Source organism: Meleagris gallopavo, chromosome 12 (genome assembly GCF_905368555.1).
Source record: "Meleagris gallopavo chromosome 12, MGAL_WU_HG_1.1, whole genome shotgun sequence".
In the NCBI taxonomy this organism is placed as follows: domain Eukaryota; kingdom Metazoa; phylum Chordata; class Aves; order Galliformes; family Phasianidae; genus Meleagris; species Meleagris gallopavo.
The window spans coordinates 2,195,803-2,216,639 of record NC_139415.1 but is presented as its reverse complement, the minus strand read 5'-3'; the positions used below and the strand labels follow the sequence as shown (position 1 = coordinate 2,216,639).

Sequence of the window (20,837 nt, the reverse complement as noted above, 5' to 3'; positions counted from 1 at the left end):
CTAAAGACTGTTAGGGTCCGTTGCTCTTGAAGATGCTGTAGAAGTGTGAAGTGCTGCTGCTTGAAATCACTTATCAGCACTCCACCTCAAATAAGAAGTCAGTCTGGGGAGGTGAAGCAGACTTTCCACAGCTGCCCGGAGTCACTACAGGCTGCCTCAGGGAAGTGGGTATCTGAAGTGCCTTTCTCAGTCACTTCCAGTCCTCCAGCTCTCACTCAGTGATATCCTCCATTCTCAAGCTGTCAGCTCACTGCAGGCCTGGAGAGAGAGCACTTGCTTTCTCTGAAGGAAACCTTCCAGCTCCTCTCTCCCCCAGACCCAGCCCAGGTGAGCTCCGAGGTGCTGCAGGGCAATGGGGCTAGAAAGCAAGAACAGAGCTCTGGGGTGAAGTCACGTCAAACTGCCCTTACTGCTTTCCTTTCCAGCCTGTGGGCTGCTGTGGGATTAGCACAAGATCAAGAAAATGTTTCTCCCTTTCTCATTAGACATGCATGGATAATTTTTATTACAAATTTAGATTTGTTCAGTTTGAACTCTTGACTAACCCCCCACTTTTTTTCCCCCGTATTTACTTTGATTCAACCTTTTCTTTACTGTAGTTATAAACGAATGAAAAAGGCCATTTTCAAGAAGCAGGGATGCTGAGCTACCTGCTGCTTTGGAATTAGTTGGAGGGAGTGAAAGTATGCCTAGTACTGCGTGTGCTTCTGCTGTATTGGAAAATGGATCAAACATGCACCAGGGCTGATTTCAAAGTGCTTGTGATGCAGGCAAAACTTCCACATGCCCATATGTGCCATCATTAACACCAAACAAATCCAATGGTAGGCAAAGAACTTCAGGAATCCCCCACAGGAAGTGGTTTATGACCTGGTTTTTGGAGTCCACAGCAAACAGGGACTACTGGTAAAATTCAGATTTGCTTATCACAAAGTCAAACAGCTCAAACAATACTCTGAGGTGGAATCAATCACTCCAACAAACATGAGTACGAAATGCCCAGGCATATACTGCTACTTCAGCTCCTGTGGGCTTTGCTCGTCTGCGTTGTGGAGGTGCTGCAAACATGCAGCATCCCCTGAGTTCTGCGGCTCCAGCTGAGCAGGCAGAAGAGGACAAGGATGTTTGAAACCTTTTCCACCCGGCCTTGCCTAAGGCACCGTTTCTGAAGCATGTAGACGTCAGTTGGATTTCTGTGTTGTTGGCAGCGTTTAAAATGGAGGCCCAGGCCCAGAACAGCTGCTGCTTCTGCAAGTCGGGAGTCAGGAAGGGCACGATTCATGGCCAAAGCGATTCTGTGCCTGGCTCTGCTCCCTCGCACCCACAAGTATGAAAAGTGAACCAACCTCTTCTCGCGACAGAAGGAGGTTGCACAGCTGAGACCTCCCCTCAATTCTCCGCTGGTTGCAATGAAAAGCAGACGTGCAAACCCCTCCTGGAGCAGGGGGTTGCAGTGGGCACCTACTGGAATGTTAAGAGGGAAAGACAGGATGGTTTTCTTGCTGATGGAATGCTGCTTTGCTCAGGGGACCATAATATTGCTGTTATTTATTATTTATGTTCTGCCAAAGGTGTGCAGGGTACTTTGTAGGCACAGTTTGAAAAAGAGCAGTGTCCGGTCCCACTGGATGCTGGGCTGCTGCTGGCAATGCAGAGGGGCAGGCTGGAGGGGAAGGGCAGGCTGGAGGGGCCACTTCTCCCTGCACTGCACTGCAGAGGTCTCTTAGTGGTGCCAAGGTGCTCTCTGGGCACGAGGTGGGCTTGGCTGGGGGCTTGGGGTGGCTTTGTCACCACTTTGCACAATTGTTGGCTGGTGGTGTTTGCAAGGGCATGTACCCTGTTTGATATGCATTCGGAGTCTGGCAGCAGTGGGAATGAGTGAACAATAAAAGTGCTGCTGTCACAGCCCCAGTTTTCTTCTTTTTTTTTTACAGATTCCCAGCCATCTGCTGCCTCACCAGCTGCTCTCGGTGCAGGATGAAACTTATCTCAATTCAGGAACCCGGGCCTCAGGCAGAGGGGTGGAAGGAGCACCGCTGACCTCACAAGTGCTGTCTGCAGGATGTGCGCCCAGACTGGGTAAAAGAGGGATGGGGAGTGAAGAGGGGGAATGGGTGAAAGAAGCGAAGATAAAACCCACAGGCAGCCTCTTGTTGACCCCTTAGAAAATATTGACCATAGAGAAACGCTGACCTGGGGCGGTGTGCGGGGGCCCGGATAGAACACAGGGCTGGCTCAGATGGAGGTCTGCCACCTCCTTTAGCCAGCATTAGGTTGACAGAAGAGAAGACATTCGTCCAAGGCTGCAGAGGATGTGTGAGATCCTTGCTGTGGTGCTGCAACCAGCCCTGTTTGCTTTGAGGCCATTTCTACTGGGGAAGGGGAGTGGAGCCTGGTGGCAATGGAACTGGCAGTGGTGGAGGGAAAGAAGGGAAGTCTGCCTTAGGGCAGCTCAGCAGCTACCTGCAGGCAGGGAATGGAGAGACAGCTGTTGGAAATGTGTGGGGTGAGAGGCCCCAAGGAGTCTGACTGCCAAGGAAAGGAGCATACATTACTTGCTGTCTTTGAGGCATCTAGTTGAGCATTTCCTAATTTCATTAAGTCTGATTTTTATAATCCCCTTGGGGTTGAAGCAGCTGACTGGAACGCTCTTCACTCCTGTCCCTTGATCCCTCCAGTGCCTGTCTCCAGAAACAGTAGTGATGCTGGACCAGGTGAGGGGGAAGCAGCAGGTTGGCCACGTGAGCCGACAGGGAGTGACCAGGTTCCATCCTTCATTTCCAGAGAGCTCCTCTGCTTTGCGTGTGCCACTTCAGACTGCTCAGAGCACCCTCCTCCCGCTTTTATGCGTTTTCCAATTAAATTTCCTCCATGAGGAGGAGAGAGGCACTCTGAATCCATTAGCATTAGTAATTATGCAAACGCTTCGGGGAGTTGACTGCCCATCATTACATATAATTAATGTTTCTGGTTATGAATGGAGGGTTTGTTACTTTTTTCTCCTTTTTGTGCTGGAATGGGGCGGGATAGAGGTGCAAGGGGGTGATGTTACTGTATTTAATTTGCATAATCAGAAGACCTGATTGGGTATGCATGAGGGTAGGGGCCGGGGGGAACCTTCTCCAGTGCACACTCTATTAAGCTGGTGGGAAAACTCAGGAGGGAGATGCAGAATGCAAAGCAAGGGTGAGTGCAGCACAGTGACTACAGACAGCAAGAGGCTCAGGTTTATGCGATGCCACCATCACAGGCAGGGAGGGAGGGAGCTTTGGGCTCACGTGGCTATGCGCAGTGCCCTATGCTTAGCCCATCGTTTTACTTCACTTGATTGTTTGAAATGAGCTAGGGGTTCTGTAGCCAGATTACATTCCTGGCTTTTATTTGAGGATACACACGGAAGCCACAATATGCAGACTCCAAACCTGTGTGTACACCAGGTAACACAGAGCTGGACTTCAGATTCTCCAGATTGCTCCACTCTCTACCTCAAATTTATCCTGAGTCTTTCCCCCCCAGCCCCTGGATGCAGGCAGTCTATCACTGGACTCAAGGCTTTCTTGTTTTAAGTGAATGCTGTTATGTTCTCTCACTGCTCCACAGAAAGCGTGTATAAGCCATGCTTTTGCCTACTGGGGGATTTATGGAAACATACCTAGTGAAGGGAGCTGCAGGAGTGGGGAGGAGGTCCTGGAGTCAGTATTTAGTTATGGAGACAATGCCACGGGAGGGTAGAAAGGTTATCAAAATAGGGAGGGATGAAGCAGTTGTCTGTGCAGAGTAGATCAGGTTGGCCAGACAATGTCTCAGTCGAAAAAGAATGAGGGACAGCAGTTGCTCAGACAGAGTCTGATGCTTGAAGTCCCATGCTATTCGAAGTACTGTGTCCTATCTTATGGCTATCCTTATTTTCTGACTGATTACAATCTACTGCTTGCAGTGCAGACGTTGGAAATTGGACGAATCTCTTGTGGTATCTCCCACTTCGGTCAGCACAAGCAGAGCATTTCCCCAGCAGTGGAGAAAGACATGGATCATTCCTGTTTGTCCCATGCACTGGCTCATCAGATGTTTCTAGAGAAGGTAGGCAGAAAATTGGCTTTGTTTCCCAGCATGTTACCCCCGAGCTTGTAGAAACGTGAGTCAGATTCCCAACACTTTTCAGTAACCTTTGGAACAGGAAATAAACCAAGACAAACCAGAGGGAAAAAAACTACACTGCCATTTCTGTGTAAATGTTTATTGATATGTATTTGCATTATATGGTTTTGAAACCAAAGATCAGAGGGGAAAACCTGAAGTTCATTGCATGCCTTGCAAAAAGAAAAAAATCAGCCTCTTTATAGCAGGCCAGTATGAGAGGACACCAGCTTTATTCTGAAGAATGACTTCTGGCAGAGGGAACTTGAGGCATAACTGGATTCTGTTTTTGTTGAGGTTTTGTTCTCTCTAACTGAAAGTTCCTTTAGAGATTTGTAGTTCTGAGGTTCACGCTGTTCATTATTTTGTAAAGTGTTTATACATTTGGTCTGCTGCTTGAGGAAACCACTGGGGAAGACTCTCTGTAAGTAGAAGCACCTGTAAAATCTCCAGTGTACACAAAACCAAAAGATCCGATCTGCTTAGACCACAAACTTTTCTGAAGGATGAGAAAGGTCTCGGTACTGATTGGGAAGGTGAAATCCCAGAAGGCACTTACTAGAAATGGAGTGGAGGTCTTGGGGAGTTTATTTGATAAATAACCACAGTAAAATCACAGCATAGCAGCACACAGTGCTTCTGTTATGTGGTAGGGAGGAAACTTTCTGGCTGTGAAATGGGAAGATGTCAAAAGCTCTGCTTTGTTCTCAGCTTCTGCGATGTCCTTCCTTCAACAAACCATGCACTGGGGCACCCAGACTGCAATGAGTAGCAGCCTTGCTGATGGAAAGAAGATGCTGTCTGGATCCCATGGAAAGCAAGGTGAGCTCAGCCTTTTAAGGAAGTCCATTGGCTCAAGCCTCAGTTTGTGTTCCCTGTGATCAAAGCTCATCCCAGTGTGGTACCAGACAAAGCTGTGCTGTACCTCAGAGTGGAGGTGACAAGGTAAAGACCTTGTTATTGCCCAGAGCCAGTACTGAGGTCAGGAATGCTAAAGGAAAGAAAGACAGAAACAACTATCAAAGCAGGAGAGAGAGTACAATGAGAATAGGGACAGCCTACAGTCAAATAACTGCTGTTGCATACTGTGTCTCAGCACACTGGGGGATGCTGGATGAGAACATACTCCGTAGCCATTGTCCTGAGGGACCTCAAACTGCAAGAACAGGGTCCAGCACATACCTACCCTTCTATAGGGTGTCAGTCTCCTGTAACAGGCTGCTCTGTGTTTGCTGAAGTTAACAGCTGATGGAAGGGCTTGAAGATGCCACTGAAAAATTCTGTGGGAAAAGGCTTAGAACAAGGTTCCCTCTGAACTGTGCTCAGCAGCATCTCCGCAGGGATCACATCACTGCCATGTGTAGTCGTGGCATTTTCTGTCTTTCCCTTCCCTTTCTCTTTTTTGGGGGTGGGGTTAGGATGTGTATGTGCAGCAGTGACACGTACAGAAGCACACATGGGTACACGTATACACACAGCGCATGCATACACAGGCACTTGAGATTGCTAAAGGCAGAAGTTAAATCCCACATCAAAGCAGAGAGCTATTGGAGCAGCACTGTTCAAAGGCACCAGCTTCCTTCCTGGGAAAGACAGATTGTCACTTTGATTAAGAGATTTTAACAAGAGAGAAAAAAGAGAGGGAATGAAAGAAGGGAGGAGAGAAAAGTGAGAGTTTTCATTTATACTTTTTCTCCCCTTTGGCCATCCAAATAAAGTTTTGGTTTGATGAAAAAAAGACCCCAATTTAAAATAAGTTTAATGTAACAATGAATTATTTAAGGCAGAAGAAAATACAAGCTGCTGCCTAAAAAAAAAAATGGAAAAAGCTATTATTGAAATGTCAGAACAAATACCCAGCTTGATCTGCATTAATATGATAAATACTAATATATTCATTTCCCCTGGTGCTTCTGGGCTTGCAGAGGTACATCTGCAGTGCCTTGCTTATGGTAATCAGGTCGCAGCTTCAAAGGGAGGCATGCAAGGTATTCTGGGTGATGTTGTGCAAGCTGCACAAGAGACCTTGTGGTTCATCACGTAGAGTTGAGAACTGAGCAGGGTCTGCTGGAAGATCTCTTGATTGCTACAGGAAAATGAAAGTCTTGTCATATTTGCTGGTGGACCACCAGTCATGGGACAATACTGATGCCTGGATGTTGTCATTTTGCTGTAATGACAGAGTGAGATGGAGAAAGCAATGAGCTTTGTGTCTTGTATCTCCGCATCCTAATTCCTAGTGTCTCCTATGGCTGGGAATAGGGTGAATGGGTGAGCTGCAGAGCACAGCTGCAAGCCAGCCAGCATCTCAGTTTCTTCTTCTACAGTCTCACAGTAAATAATTCAGGAATGATTTAGTGAAGCTGATAGTTTAAAGCGTCAAGAAACTTCATGTGGTTTTGGAGTCTAGTAATCTGGGAACTGCAAGCAGAATGTCTCCAGCAGGGTCCGGTGTTGCCTTCTCCTAGGCATCACCTCTACTCAGCCTGTACTTCTTGTCTTTTGGATGAGAGGCTGGGAGAGGAGAGGAGAGGTGGGAAACATGTTTGGAGAGAGGAGGTATAATACAGATACCATGTGTGAACCTATCAAAGAGTCAAGGTGTTTTGACATTGTCAGGAGATGTTTGGTTAGGTTTTTACCTTCTCAATCAAGTCTTCTTACAGAAGATCATCTCAGATATACTTGGTTAATACACTGCTAATCTACTCTGCATTCCTTTCCTGGTAAAACTCTGGTTGTGTGCCACAATGAAGCTGTTATCTCATGAGACGTTGAGCTCTTCCTAACAGTGAAATCTAGATTGCAAGCTGAAGCATGGCTTCATAAGCTGGTCCTGCTGCTGTGTCAAGGGAGGAGTTGTTGCACCCAGAGGTGTTCAGCTGATTGTGTTGCCTGGAGCTTCCAGGTGGATGAAAGAAGTGCATCTAAAGCCTGGATAAAGCCAGTTAGAGACCTGCAGAAGCTGTGCCTGCAGTCTGTTGGAGTAATCTGGACTCACTTGAGAAGCTCCTCTTCTGTGTGTGTGTTCCACTATGAAATGCTCTAGTTCCCAAGGAACGCTAATGTGCTTTTCCAGTAGATTTTACTCACAAATGCAATAGAGTTTGAGTCCATCTGCTTCTGGCCCTCTTTCCCTCCATTGCCTAAATTCGAATGTTTAATGCTGGCTTTTGGGCACAAGCATGCTGTGCCCCAGCTACAGACCAGTTTCTCAATTAAAAGATGCATATGCTTTATTATTTATACTTTTTTTTTTCCTGGAGATGCTCCACAGTGTTTGCAGTTTGCTGGAAACCCCCAGCGACAGCCCCAGGCCTTGAACTTCAGAAGGAGAACTCTCCCAGTGGCCATTTTCAATCCATTCACTGGGAAAATGTGATTACTTCTTATTTATTGAAGTTAAGTATTCCTGCTTGTAGCCACCATGGCATTAAAGTAAAATGCTCGGCATTTAAGGCGATGAATGCAGAGACACAAGGCTAAACGCAGTGCATAAAATCTTTATGGCACTGTAAAACAGACGCCGGGAATATTTTCAACTGCTGTGTTGTGAGTCAAGCTGGGTCCCCCTCTGCCAGGCAGCCTGCCCTGGGTGCCCTTGAGGCTGTGCCCACGGCGTGTTGGCCCGCAGAGGGAAAGGGACCTGGGGAACAGGAAGCTGTCTGCTTCCTGGCATGCGCTGCTCTTGCCAAGGCTGGCCTTGGCCGTGCTTGGTGGCTGTTGCTGCATCAGTGCAGGTCTGGGGGGTAAACACGTTGCTGCTATCAGCTCTGATTGCTTCCGAGCAGCTTTCTTCAGTGTCAGCCTCAGATAAACAGAGCTCCAGAGGAAATCAGTTCAGAGTGAGTTTTGTCAGCTTCAAAAGAGATTCATTCCTAGAGTTGTCAGTCACAGGAGACTGATGGCTGAGATTGCTGAGAGAAGCAAGGCCTGTAGGCATTAAAGCAGATACTGTTGCTGGAACTCAGGGTTTAAAGACAAGATTTAATCTGGGCTGTGGGTTTGTGCAAACTCACTCCCCCTTCTGCTTTCTCACACGTAAGGTCTGATTCCCACGTGCACACTCAGCTTCCTATGCTCCATAAGCATTTGTTGGCTTTCTGATCAACCCCAGAATCTACTTCCTCCCTCTCATCTGAGCCTGACACCAAGCACTGTGCTAAGCATGAGGGTTGGCTCCTGACCTCATTCTCTGTGGTGTCATGGCCAGGCTGCGTCCTCACCCATGAATGGATGCAGGAAAGCTGTCAGCGACGTGAGCACCTCCTCTCCCTGGGGAGCATGGCTGGGGACCCTGGGAGCCAGAGTCACGATCTGCTCAGCTCAGCCTGACTGCACGGAGACCCAGCTGATGTCTTGGGGCAGCGTGGCACAATCCAGACTGGCTGTGCCACCTCCAGATGACCTCCCTGAGTCCTGTCCCACCACGCTCAATGGCAGACCTGAGAGCTTCTCCCAGGGGCTGGTCTTATTTCTGGTTGCTCCAAAACTGCATCAAATGTGGAGTGGCATTTTGCAAGCTTTGCTCTTGGTAGAAACTACCCTGTGCCTGTTGGGAATGCCCCTACCCATCTGCAGCAAAGTTATGAGGACGGCTTTAAGTCTTTGCCCTCCCTTGATTGCTTTGGATGCTTCATTGTTGCAAAGGTTCCTGTCCCACATCCAGGCCTCCTTCCTCCTCCCCCGCCGCCGCCTCTTCCATCCATTCGGTGAGCATCTCTTGCCTCTAACATATGGTCAGAGCATATTCTCAGCAATGCAGACACTTCTGCTTCTTCACTTCAGCAGCAGCAGTAACTGTTGAACGGGAAATCTGTCGTTTAACTCGGCCGTTTGCAGTCGCTGAAGAGAAGTAATTACAATAGCCTTAATTGGCTGACTGCAGAGCCGCTGCCCGAGTAGTAATAAATAGTGCATGCTTAGGAGCTGGATGAGGTGTAGCCATCCAGGGTTTCTCCTCTTCTTCTTCCAGTGGACCTGAATCCTGTTCACACAGGAGGCTACCAGGGGTGTTGGGCTGCTGCTTTAAAGAGCCAGCCCTTCATTCAAGGGAGATGCTGGTCCGCAGAGACTCGGAGATGTTTCCTGAAGCTCTCTCACAGCATCCTGGCAGGGCAAGCTCTTGGCAGCTCTACCGCTGCCTGCCTCTGCCTGGGTCTCCTGCCTTCCCCTTCTCCTGCTGCTGCCAGGCTATAGCAGGGCGTTTTTTCATTAGCAGTGATGCAGGCAGAGCAGGGCCAATTACTCACTGCTTTATGCTTGCTGGAAAACCCACCCAGGACTGGTAATAGCCATTAAGTGAGGGTGCAGCTTTAACTACGTGCCATTACATTAAGTTTCAAGTTGATATATGGCCAGAGCAAATTGAATTCCTGCTGCTATCCCGTCTGACATTTGTTACATTACAATGCCTGCTCTTTTGTTTTTGAGTCAATAGCTGCTGCTTTCGAGAAATATGGATTATTAGAATTTATAGCCCGTCCTACGCGTCTTTTCAAACACTCATATCCTTTTATCATTTCGTTTTGTTGTTATTCTGCCCAGCACAGTTTGTATTTCTTCAGGTTTTAGCACCTGGGACTCTTGATACTTGTGCTAAATCAATACCCTTTGTCCTCATTGCTTTAATATACACAACCATTTGCGTGATGCATGAATTGCGGTGGGTTTTCTGCCCGCGATAGTCATTTACTCCTCCTGCTCAGGCATTCCTTCCCCTGCTGCACGCAGGTCGTGCTTTGCAGTAAATACTATACACCTGCATTTGAGTTCATTTAGTGTGGATTTGCAGGCAGCTGGCCGCACTGGGAAGGTGCTTTGCAGGCTCCTTAGCAGGCAGGTGTTACCGGTGTGACAGTATGCCAGTGCCTCGTGGAAAGTGCTGCGTTTAAAGAATTGGCCTTTTGCTTTTAGAAAACCTATGCTTAATTATTACAGCCACTGCTTTTCATAAAGATAGCAGTAACAGGCTAAAGAAGACCTTCGTGCTTTCATTCACTGCCTCCTGGTCAGGAGCAGCTGATGCTTCTCAAACTTGTGTGCATTTCAGTGTGACGGTACGTGGCGCTGGGGCCGGGTGGCTCAGAGCTCAGCTGTGGCCCATCGCCGTGTGGCAGGGCACCTGGTGGCACCCCATGGCTGCAGCCCCGTGCCCGTGCTGCTGCCCGGAGCCGTGCCAGCCGTCCCACCGCACGCTGCCCGGCCCCACATCCTCCTCGGCGCCTGCGAGGTGACAATTTAGCGAAGCGCCATTTCCAAGAATGATGAGTGCGATTTGGAATGTCTCATTGAAACACAGGGCAAATCCTTCATCCCCGGAGGGAGATGCGTTAAACGCTGCCTTGGAATTAATCTGAGGAGCACGAATCTCCCGCACTGCCAGCCCTCCTTTGTCTCCGCGTTCTCTTCGGAACCCTTCTGGTTCACCTCTGCCACCGCTGCTCTTTGGGGCTCTCTCTCACCGTCCTACCTGTGAAAAATGGGATGTTGGCCCTCTCCAGAGTCAGGGCACCCCTGCCCTGACTCTGGTATTCTCCAAAAGCAAGGGGAGCGATTTGCTGCTGGGCTGCATGAGCCCAAGGCAGGGCTAGCAGGGTGGGCAGGCCCCGCTGCTCCAAAGCGATGCTGCCAGCACCCAGCAGCACTGGGAGAGGGACCTGCCCCCAGCGTCAGGGCAGAGGTAAGGCAGCCCAGCATCCGACCTTGGCTGAAGGTTTTTCCATGGGTTTCAATCCTCCCCTAATTCCCTTTATCTTCCCAGTGGGGCCTTTGCCATCAACACCACTGTGGTCCCCACAAGTGTCAGGAGGTCCTTCAGGATGCTGCTGGTGCAGGGGGCATGTTCCTGCCTGCTCCTTGGAACGTAAATGCTTTCAAATATAAAGATTATTTACATTCCCAAACAAAGCTGCCAAACACTTTTTAAATGCGCTAACGGTGCCTCTCTCTTTCCGCTGTGCTTGCTGATAAAGGGCCATAAACAAGCCTGACACATTTATAATAACCTTTTTCTCCTCCCTCTCCCCTGCTCTCTCCTCTTCCTCTCTTGCCTCTCTCGCAGGCTGCATCGGGTAATTTTTTATTCTCTTGCCATTAGCTGGGATATATTGTTTGATAGGGGGAAATAAAATGTTGAATCTCTTTTTATTTTTGCTTTTATTTTTATTTTTATTTTCTTGTTCTAGCAGCAGCTGTTTCAAAAGCCAAACGGGGGATGTTTAGTTTTAAAATTTTGTTTCCCCAGCTTTTCTTATTTCCTCTTCATCTCCTTCCCTTTTCCCGTGTCTCCCTTCTAAAAGGTCATCTTAAATGATGCAAGGATACGTGCTTTTGCAGGTTGTTTTTATCACTTACTGGCCTATTCCAAAGGCCATTTAGTCTTCTAGGCAAAGGTTGTAGCTTTCAGTCTCCCCTTCCCATTTACAAAGGAAAAGCGGATGTTTTATCTCTAGATATATAAATTAGGTATAGATATAGATATAAACCAAAATGCTAACCCATCTAGAATAAAAGATCCTTGTAATTTCTTTGTCTCCAGGCTGAAGAGGTCTCAGGTTCACCTTTTGTCATGTCGTCTGTTCCTTTTAGAGATATTGATGGAAGTGCCACATCTAACGATTCCTTCTCCATCCTGTATTGATGGTGCTGTAGAAAGGCCGGCTCACTGGAGATGAAAGGCAGCACTGAGCCATGTGGGTACGCACCGTTCCTTCGGGGCTGCTCGTGCAGCTCGTTCTGTTCTGCAGCCCGTGGCTGTGGGTGAGGCTTGGCATGCATGGGCTGCGGGGCACAAGGAGGCCATCCCAGGGCCTGTGCTGGTGGAGGTGTGTGTTCCTGGGTTTGCAGTCCTGAATTTTGTGATAGTACAGCATGTATTTGCTTTGTCTTCTCTTGAGACAGTGGCCAGAAGGAGAGAGGGCATGCGATAGGCCTGGTTTGGAATTGCTTGTATCCTGGAAGAGCAGTGAAGCCCAGGTGAGCTTGGCACCACTGCTGATGTGGGGTTAGCCTTGCTGCAGGGGCACAGTGAGCAGGAAACCTGGCAAAGCTGTGGCAACTGAGTGACTGTTCCTGAAAGTGTTGTCTGAGACACCACTAGGATAGGCTGAAAAAAATCTCCCTCACCTCACCCCACTTAGCCTTGCTTGTTTGGGGTGCATTTGAAGCAAGGGTTTCTCTGTGCATGTAAATGTCCAGTGAGAGCAGAGACTGCAGGCACTGCCAGGGAGTAACGATGGCATGTGGGCTTGGATGGAACCACCTGCAGTGCTGAGTCTTTCGGATCAGAGTGAAGGAGAGGGCTTTTTTTTTTTGGATGAACTGATCCCACAGCCCATTAAGCCCTCAGGTGACCATTGCCTTTGTCAGAGACTGAAGAAAGTGAAAGTAGGGGCGTTAACCAACACAAGACAGTCACGAGGTATTTGCAGTGCAGGGAAAGCCAGGACCATTTCCACTTAAATATCACCCCAGCCCTCTAAATCTGATCTGCCAATGGGGCTGAGATCCTGGGGAGAATTACTTGCTCTTTGCAAGAAAGGTGGAACTTAAAGGGACAGGGCCATAAACATCCACAAATGCAGAGCACAAATTTGATGAGCAGATAAAAAGTCAAATTCTTTCTTTTCCTGAACACATTAAGGCTTCACAACCAGCCCAGAGAGTAAAACATAGCTGGCAGAATCTAATTTTCCAGATTTATCTGAGCCAGTTCTGGGCACCACAAGCTGACTTGGTGCAATCCTCCTAGAAATGTCGTGATGAAATGAAGCTGTCAGGACCTGCTGCTTGGATGCTCCCCTGTAACTGGGGAGTCCTGGGTGCCAACAAGCCAGGGACAAAGCCTTCTGGCAGGCTTAGCTCACGGTCATTTATAATCCTGTGCTTCTGATCAGGAATGACGGACTGGGGTGGCAGGGGCAGCGAGGGGGCCGTGCAGATAGCTGACTTAGTTCTCCCAATGGCTCTCCTAGCTCTGCCACTCCAGCCATGTGCCCAAAGGAGGCTGAAGTGCTTCCTGATCAGCTCCACGGCACAGCCCAGCTTGCTGCCACCCGCTGATTCCATTTCTATTGCTGCAACAGACCTCAGCGCTGTGCTGTTCTCTACGGCCCTGGCTGGAGCTGTGCTGAGCAGGCCTGTGCTAGACATCCGGAGGCTTACATCAGGAGCAGGGCTGACTCTGGCTGAAAAATGAGGAAGGGATGAAGTGTCCTCTCCAGTATGACACAAAGCCCTCATCACCTGAGCCATTTTCCAGCGTATTAATATTCATTTTTCACTAATGCGAGATGAATACATTTAAATGTTTGGCCAGAGCACATTCGTCACTTTTATGTCATACTCACAGAATGCATCAGTGTGATATATTGTGTATTTTACCATAATAGTAGACAATACAGCTCAGTATTTCATTAGGACAAGTAGCGAGAATGAGGCAAGGAGACAGCGCTGCTGGACAAGGGGTGAGCTCAGGAAAACAGAAATAAATTAGAACATATTAATCTGGAGCGAGGAGTCATTTCACAGCTAAATTAAAAGCAGCAGCCGTCACCTCTTGTTGAGTTGCCCTATTAGGCTTCCTGGGAAAGGCCTGGCCAGCAGCTTCTCGTGGCTGTGGCCTCAGATGCAATAAGTGCAGCCATGTCAGCCGTGCTGCTGCAACATCTTTGCCAAGGGCGTGATGGTGCCTGGGGCTGCACGGGACTGGAAGAGCAAGGATGGTGCAGGCAGCTCTGTGCCTGCTGCCAGGTGTGCCGTGGAACCACCATCGTGACCGGTGACTGGTGAAGCTGTGGTTACTGAACAGGCTTTTCCCTGTTGCTTTCTTTGGTCCTGTGTTTTGCCCAGCGCTGACTGGTAATTTAGACCGGAGGGATCCACAGAATTGCTGCAAAGGAGAGTTCAAAAATCAATGGACGTTAGGAAGGGTCAAATGATGCCATAAAGAGATTAACAGCAGCACGGAGAGATAATATTCCCCTGACTGCAGAGCTGGCCCTGAGAGCTTTATGACAGGGAAAGAAAAGGGCAGGAGCAGCCCCGCACCTCTGTCGCTGCCTGACTTCTCACCCTTCTAAAAGCTCAAGGCTGTCTGGGGAGACAAGGGCCAGGACAGCTGGGGCAACGAGAAGGCTTGGCTACAGGGATGGCAATGAGAGGAGACAGGCAGGTGGGTCGTGCCATGCCTGATGAATTCTTCTAATCCAGACAAACTGCGGCTTCCTCAACAGTCCCCGCTAAATCACCCAGGTGGAAGTGGCTTGCTCAGCAACCAGCCGCAGGTTTATAGCACGAAGGGCAGGTTTTAGGAGGGTACCTTGGCTGAGCAGGGGGAAGGGGCTCAGCATGTCAGGCAAGCAGGAGCCCAGGGCTGGGAGCTCTGCTATGGGCATCCTGGTGACCTGGTAAGGGGCTCTGTGGTGGGGAAAGAGGGACTGGGTTTGGTGCTGCACCTCACTGCCTGGAAGAGTCGTGTTAATGGTCCAGAAAGGAAAAGGAGGTGGCTAAGTCTTGGGAAAAGTTGACCTTGATCCACTGCCCTTTAAAGCTATGAAGGCATCTGTTTGCTAGAAGAGACAGCTGCCATTTTATGTGGGAGCATTTGAGTCAACATGTGATAAGAGGAGTGCACATGCTGAGCTTTCTGCTGTCATTTTGGGGTGGCTCCTGGCCAGCAGCAGCTCACAGCCTGTTTTTCCCCAGGAGGAGCCTGCTGTGACTCTCTTGCCCTTGCCCGGAAGGATGCTTTTCTCTCCTGCTTCCTTGCCAAATGTAGCAGAGACCCTGGTGGCCATGGGGAGGCCTGGCCACACCTAGGGGAGCACTGGGACACAACAGGGAATCCAAATTGCTCCAGCTGTTCCTGCTGCCAGGGCAGAGCAGCCAGGAGACCCAAGCAGGTCTTAAAGATTCAGGCGCAGACCAGCAGTGGCACCTCTGGCTCTCATTTATCTTCTCCTTGTCCGCAATGAAAGCAGCATTTTGCTGACAGGCTTTAAATTTCCTGATGCATGTGCTGGCTTTGCTTTTTGCCGTATTGTTTCTTCCCTCTCTCTCTCTGTTCCTCATTACCGTTGTGCCACTTTACGTTGCTTCCTCTCTCTGCACTTCTGCAGAGGTGCTTTCCTCTGGCTCTGCCCCCTCCCCATTTCTTCCTGGTCCCGCTGCTGCTGACCCGCTCCCTCACAGTGCCATGCTAGGCTAGCTGCTGGTCTGGCCTCGCTCCCACTTTGTTGTCTGGCCTCACACCCAGGTGACAGCAGATGAGAGAGCGGGGTGCTGCCACTGGATTTCTGTGCTTGCTTCCATCAGTGCTTCCTGCAGAGCCTGGGCGATTATTATCTCTGTAAACGACTGAAAGAAGTACAGTGATAAAAGGATTAAGCCAGACATATTTTATTTTATTTATTTATATCTTGCTGTTCCTCCTCCCATCCCCCTTAGCAAGCTGTGGAGCATATTGTGCTGCAGCTGCTGCTGCTGATCCAGGGAAGAGTGGTGGTGTGGGACTGCAGGAAGGCACAGGGTGGGCTGGGAGCAGGCAGGGAGCAGAGGCACATGCTTGGGCAGGGGGTGCTTATGAGCCCTGGTTTGTAGTGTGTGGGGCTGAAGCAGGAGAGACAGATCCCACAGCAAGAGGGCTGCACGTGCAGCCAAGGTAACTTGCCCTTTTCCTTGGTAAGACGTCTCCTTTTGATCTACCCTCTTTGAGAAAGTGACTGGGAGCCCACAGAAATGGGGTCTGAACCTGGAGCTGCTCAGAGACAGCGCCTGAATAGGTTACAGACCTGAAGGGTGGCCCAAGTGTCTCCAGACAGCGGCTGTTGCATAGAGGCCCCCAGGGCTGTCCTCGCTTGCCTGGGGTCCACAGGCATGCTGCAGTGGCACAGCACTGTTTCCTGGAGCACATCCCATCAGGCTGTTCCCTGCAGCAGATCCCTGCAGATGCTCCTGGAAGCAGCCTATTCCCAGCTGAAGTTTATTTCGGGTCTCTTTGTGTGTCTGTTAAATAAGCGACAGCCCACAGACTCGTACAGACAAGCCAGTCCTGTCTGGAGCTCACAAAGCCCTGCCTGCATCTGTGGCCTCCAGATTTTCATCATAAGGGCTGCTGTTGTGGGTAGCTGGTGAGACTTTCAGCCCTCCTGATGGCATCAGAGTTGGATGAGGAATAAAGCAAGACAGAGGCTCAGAGTTGCACAAGGCAATTTACCCAGAATGTTGGGTTTTGATATTGCAGCTTTCTCCCAGCTCCTTGGCACGGAGGGTACAGTGCCTGATTGCAAACTCTTACTGGATTGAGCCCTAGAGGAACAAAACTGGAGATTATATTCCTGGCTAGGAGTCCTCTCCAACACTCATTTGTACCGAGGTTGTATCTGTTCTAATAAATATAACAAGCCAGCATCCATCCTCTGGTCCTGACTGAGAGTGGTGTGGTGTGGTTTGTGCTGATACAACTAAACTTTGGCATCTCTCATGCAGTTCACTGCTGACAGCCCCTGGCTTATGCCATCCCCTGAACTGTGTCCAGGGCTGTCTGGGAGAGTGGTGGCTGGTGTGGGCCAGGGAGCATGTGGACAGTTAAATGTCTTGGATGACCATGACACGGTGCCTGAAGCCAGCGCCTTGGTCCTGTTTTAGTTACCAATATAGATCTCTCCTGTGATGCTGTCAGAATAAAAGGAGATTCAGAGCCCAGCAGGCAGGCGTCCTCTGGAGTGCTGATCATTAGCAGTGTGGGGCTGTGGCAGCAGGGAGCAGGAACGGGATGAAGTTGGAAGGGAGTGAGGGAATTTGAATGGAGAGGGAGGAGTGGTTTGTGTCAGGCTGGGAAGCCTCAGTAAGTAGGAGCAGAGTCAGGAGGACCCTCTCAGTCTTTTTTTTTCCTCTATAGCTTCTGTGCTGGAATGATTGCACAGCCTATATCAGCGGGAGGAACTTGGCACCCTCCATCTCGCTGAGTGCTGTGCAGAGACAAATCAGCTGCTATATTTGTATGACTAAAGAGACCCAGGAGCACAATCGTTCAGGAAGTGAAACAAAACGATGGCAGCATTTGGGCCAATACCTTCAGCAGTCCTAGGAAATCAGAGCTCTTCAGGCAGATGAAGTAGCAGCTAAAGCTACCCCACGTGATGTTGTGTTCCTCTGCCCCCTGGGACCATGAACTAGCCCTGAAAGGACGGCAGCAGTGCATCAATACTCCTGCAGGAAGCTCTGTCCCCCGGTGCAGCATTGCAGATATTTGCCTGAGAGGAATATGGTGGCAGGAGGCTCTTTCCTTAAATCCTACAGTTTGTTCTGCCCTGTGTTGCAGCTACAAAGCAGTTGATGTTTGCTGGGTTGCTGTGCTCTCTGACCTCAGCCTTCATCATTAAACCTAGATTACTAAACCTAGAGTTAAAGGACATTTCTTTGGGTTTATGATCAGCAACAGAAGCCATAGATATGATGTAGCCCACCAGCATCTTCTGTTAAAGACAGTGATGTGTTTTCCTCTGTTATCACCTCCTCTAGTAGCCCAGGAGCTCAAGATGTAGAGGTACACTGCCTTCACAGCCAGTCCCACAGGTAGGCAGAAGCAACAATTTTGTATTTCAAGCAAGGTATCTGGGAGATGAAGTTACATCAGAAGGGTCCTTCATGGCATCCCATCTGTCCCTGGGGAATACAAACAGGTGAGAATGCCGTTCCTCACTGGAAGGACACCTGAGAGATGGGCGCTATCTCAGCCTGATACAACTCCACTTGAAATCAGTGATGCCCCCAGGCAGCCTTCTGCTATTGTGGCTCTTTCCCACAAACCCCTGTCCACGTTTGTTTTTGTCTGTCATTGTCTGCTCCTCCATTTCTACCTTCCCTTCCACCTGTGCCCACAATGAGCAGAGCAATCCAGCATGGCCCATTTAATATTCCACAGATCCTCCTGGGCTGATAAATGAGAACAAGAGAGGGAAAAAGGGGTGGGAGCCTGGTGCATGGGGGGGATATAAAGCCCTGAGCCTGTATTCAGAGCAGCAGAGATAACAATAAGCGAGAATAATAGTCTAACAAGTCGGAAATGTCACACGCGATCTGGTGCCATTAACACAACATGGATCTGAAATATCACATAATTAGTTTTGTGCCTGTTGTTCTGGCTTGGAGAGAAAAAAAATATTAAAGGGAAGAGATCTGGGGGGGCAGAGAGGGGAGTGCCAGCAAAGTGAACTCATAAAAGGGCAAAGCCTACAGCATCTAATGTTTTTGGAATAATATAATGAAGCTCTATCTCCTTACCCATGTTTGAGACAGAGATTTTATCTGGCGGTATGGGATAAAAAGAAATGAGAACTTGAAAAGGGTAGATAAAATTGTGATTGATCTCTCTAGGACTGCCTTGCCTCCTTTCAGGCAAGCTTGTGGGCCTTATGAATTGCTCTACCACCGAGACGCACGATCCCACCCCTTCCCACACCACCTTGGTAAAAGATGAAAAAACTCAATATTTTCAAGGCTTTTTTTCTGCATCTTTTCATTACCCAGTGCCCAAAACCCACCTTTAAAGGCTATGAAATGACTCAGAAGCTGTCTGTCCCCTGAGAGTATGCCTAACACCCATGCATTCCAGGGACCTCTGCTGCTGCTGAGCCGTGTGAGTCCCCACGCCCTCACATGTGCTGCTCAGAAGGGAGACTTGGTCCGAGCACAGGGCTCCCAGCAGAAGGGCACCAAGCAGAATTTCTCTTGTATGTTCCATTTTAAGTGCTCCCTTTTCCACATGCGTTTCTTTCTTTGCAAAAAGCCCATTTACTCTCTTGATAGGTGGGACAGGAACAGCAAACCCTTTGCTCCTTCCTCCATGTTGGAATGGCTTACATTGAATCAAGTGTGAATTTTCTTCACCTGCTCTGGCAGATATTTCCCTTCTCCAGCCCATGGCCCTTAGGAGGCTGGTGGATGCCTTGGTCCTGTTTGTGCAGACGGGCACTAATCACCCTTTGGTTCTTTTCCAGCAGTGTTAGGGGAGAAGCCAAAGGACCCGGCATGCAGACGCAGGCCCTGGATCTGTGAGGTTGTCCCAGGACTGGTTTGGGAGGGCAGGTCGCCCACGGTGCTCCTTTCCTTGGTCTCCCCCAGTCCCGGTGAATATAGAACGGAGGAGATGTGCTACCCATAGATTTGGGTACAGGTAACAAAGCTTCCTGTCAGTTTGCTATGTGCCAATTGCTAATCACTTTTAAACATATTCTGGGAAAGAGGTACCGTAAAGCAAAAGCTACGCTCCTGTGCCAAAGACACGAATTGCTCTGTCCAAATTCTGTCTCTGGAGAGTGCCTGTAGAATGGGGATTCAATTAATTCGGTCCCGGCGGATCCATCACTTTGCCCACTAACGGCCGGGAAGTGACAGCGAGTGAGACAGGAATGTTGATCTATTGCTCGCTGCTCTGGCCAGCCGTGGCAGGAGGCTGCTGTCACCGTGTTGCTGTCAGCTCGAGAGCCAGAGCCCTTCGCACATGAAATAGAGGGTTTGCAGAGGGCTGGGACACAGCTGCCTCTGAGGTGGAGCACAGCAGCGATTAAACAGCAATCCACACTCCACCTTCACGTGGGAAGCGAAAAGTGCTTCTGCCTGTTGTTAAGGCTGAACAGAAGCGATAAACATTAGGGCTGGGAAAGAAGCGAGCTCCCTCTTGTCAAGAAGGTCTGCAGCATCGGTTCTTCCTTCAGCTCTGAAGTGAACGTTACAAATTCTGATGAAGCATATGTTCTTCCAAAATTAAACATTTCATTTCTATTTCAGCCTTTGCAGCTTGCCAGTAATTTTGAAACACAAAAACAATGATTTTGTTTGGAAAAGTCATTTTGAACAAGGCATTTTAGAATGCTTTGTTTCCTTTTAAAAAATTGAATGACGATTGAACAGTCTACATGATATTAGTATTTTCTGAAATGTCTTGATTTAAATGAAAATTGATTTTTCTTGGTGGAAAGCAGTGCTTTGATGAAAGTTTTTTTCTCTGTACTAGTAAGATAGGCAAGGTCTGTATTATGTATTGGCCTCTATGCAGAGAGTGAGACATCTGCTACTGCAGGGGGCAGAAGGAAGCCTGCAGGAACAATGATATCAAAAAGGCCTTAAGTGCAACTCTCTGTCACTTGTCCGTGTAAATAATTAAATTTCTTCAAGCAGTTTGTAGGGAATTTTATCAGAATGATGCATGTTGATTTAGTGCTCAGGCTTTTCCTTCTTCCTTTCTATGATGCTCTTCGCAGTGCTGCCACACCTCCAGGAGGACGTGCACCTATTGCACAATGGCCCCAGGCTGCCCCTCGTTGGGAGCGACCCCTGGAGCTGTTTTTCCTTTGGGGGTTTTCAGATTCTCCAGCACTAGAAATAGGCTGCAAGATGTCCTTGCCAGTATCTCAGGTGATGTGTCTCAAAGAATTAAAGAAAAGGAAGTGTAACGTTATCCATCCGGCTGGCAGCCCTTCGAGGAGCGGCTCTTTCCTCCTGTAGCTGTGAGGATTAGAAGCAGCCCATCTTCAGCAGATCCAGACAGGCAGGTGAAGTGCTGTGCCTAAGACTCCAGGACCTGAGGGCAGGCAATTCCCTGAACTCACAAAATCATGACTTGGCAAAACCGTGTTAGCTGCAGAGCTGTTCATGCTCTTAACCTATATTTCTCCTAGGCCAATTATGCTGAGCTT

The 20,837-nt window shown here is 49.0% G+C and overlaps 1 long non-coding RNA gene across 2 annotated transcripts in view; it reads left to right on the top strand.

The window, feature by feature from the left end:
* The first annotated feature begins 1,938 nt into the window (after positions 1-1,938).
* The window catches only part of LOC109369581 (uncharacterized), a 58,408-nt gene continuing 39,509 nt past the window's right edge, over positions 1,939-20,837 (top strand). For both annotated transcript variants that reach the window (XR_004161007.2, XR_014885881.1), the window contains exons 1-3: positions 1,939-2,079; positions 3,938-4,080; positions 4,849-4,959. This is a non-coding gene — a long non-coding RNA (uncharacterized LOC109369581). The remainder of the gene's footprint in view (positions 2,080-3,937; positions 4,081-4,848; positions 4,960-20,837) is intronic.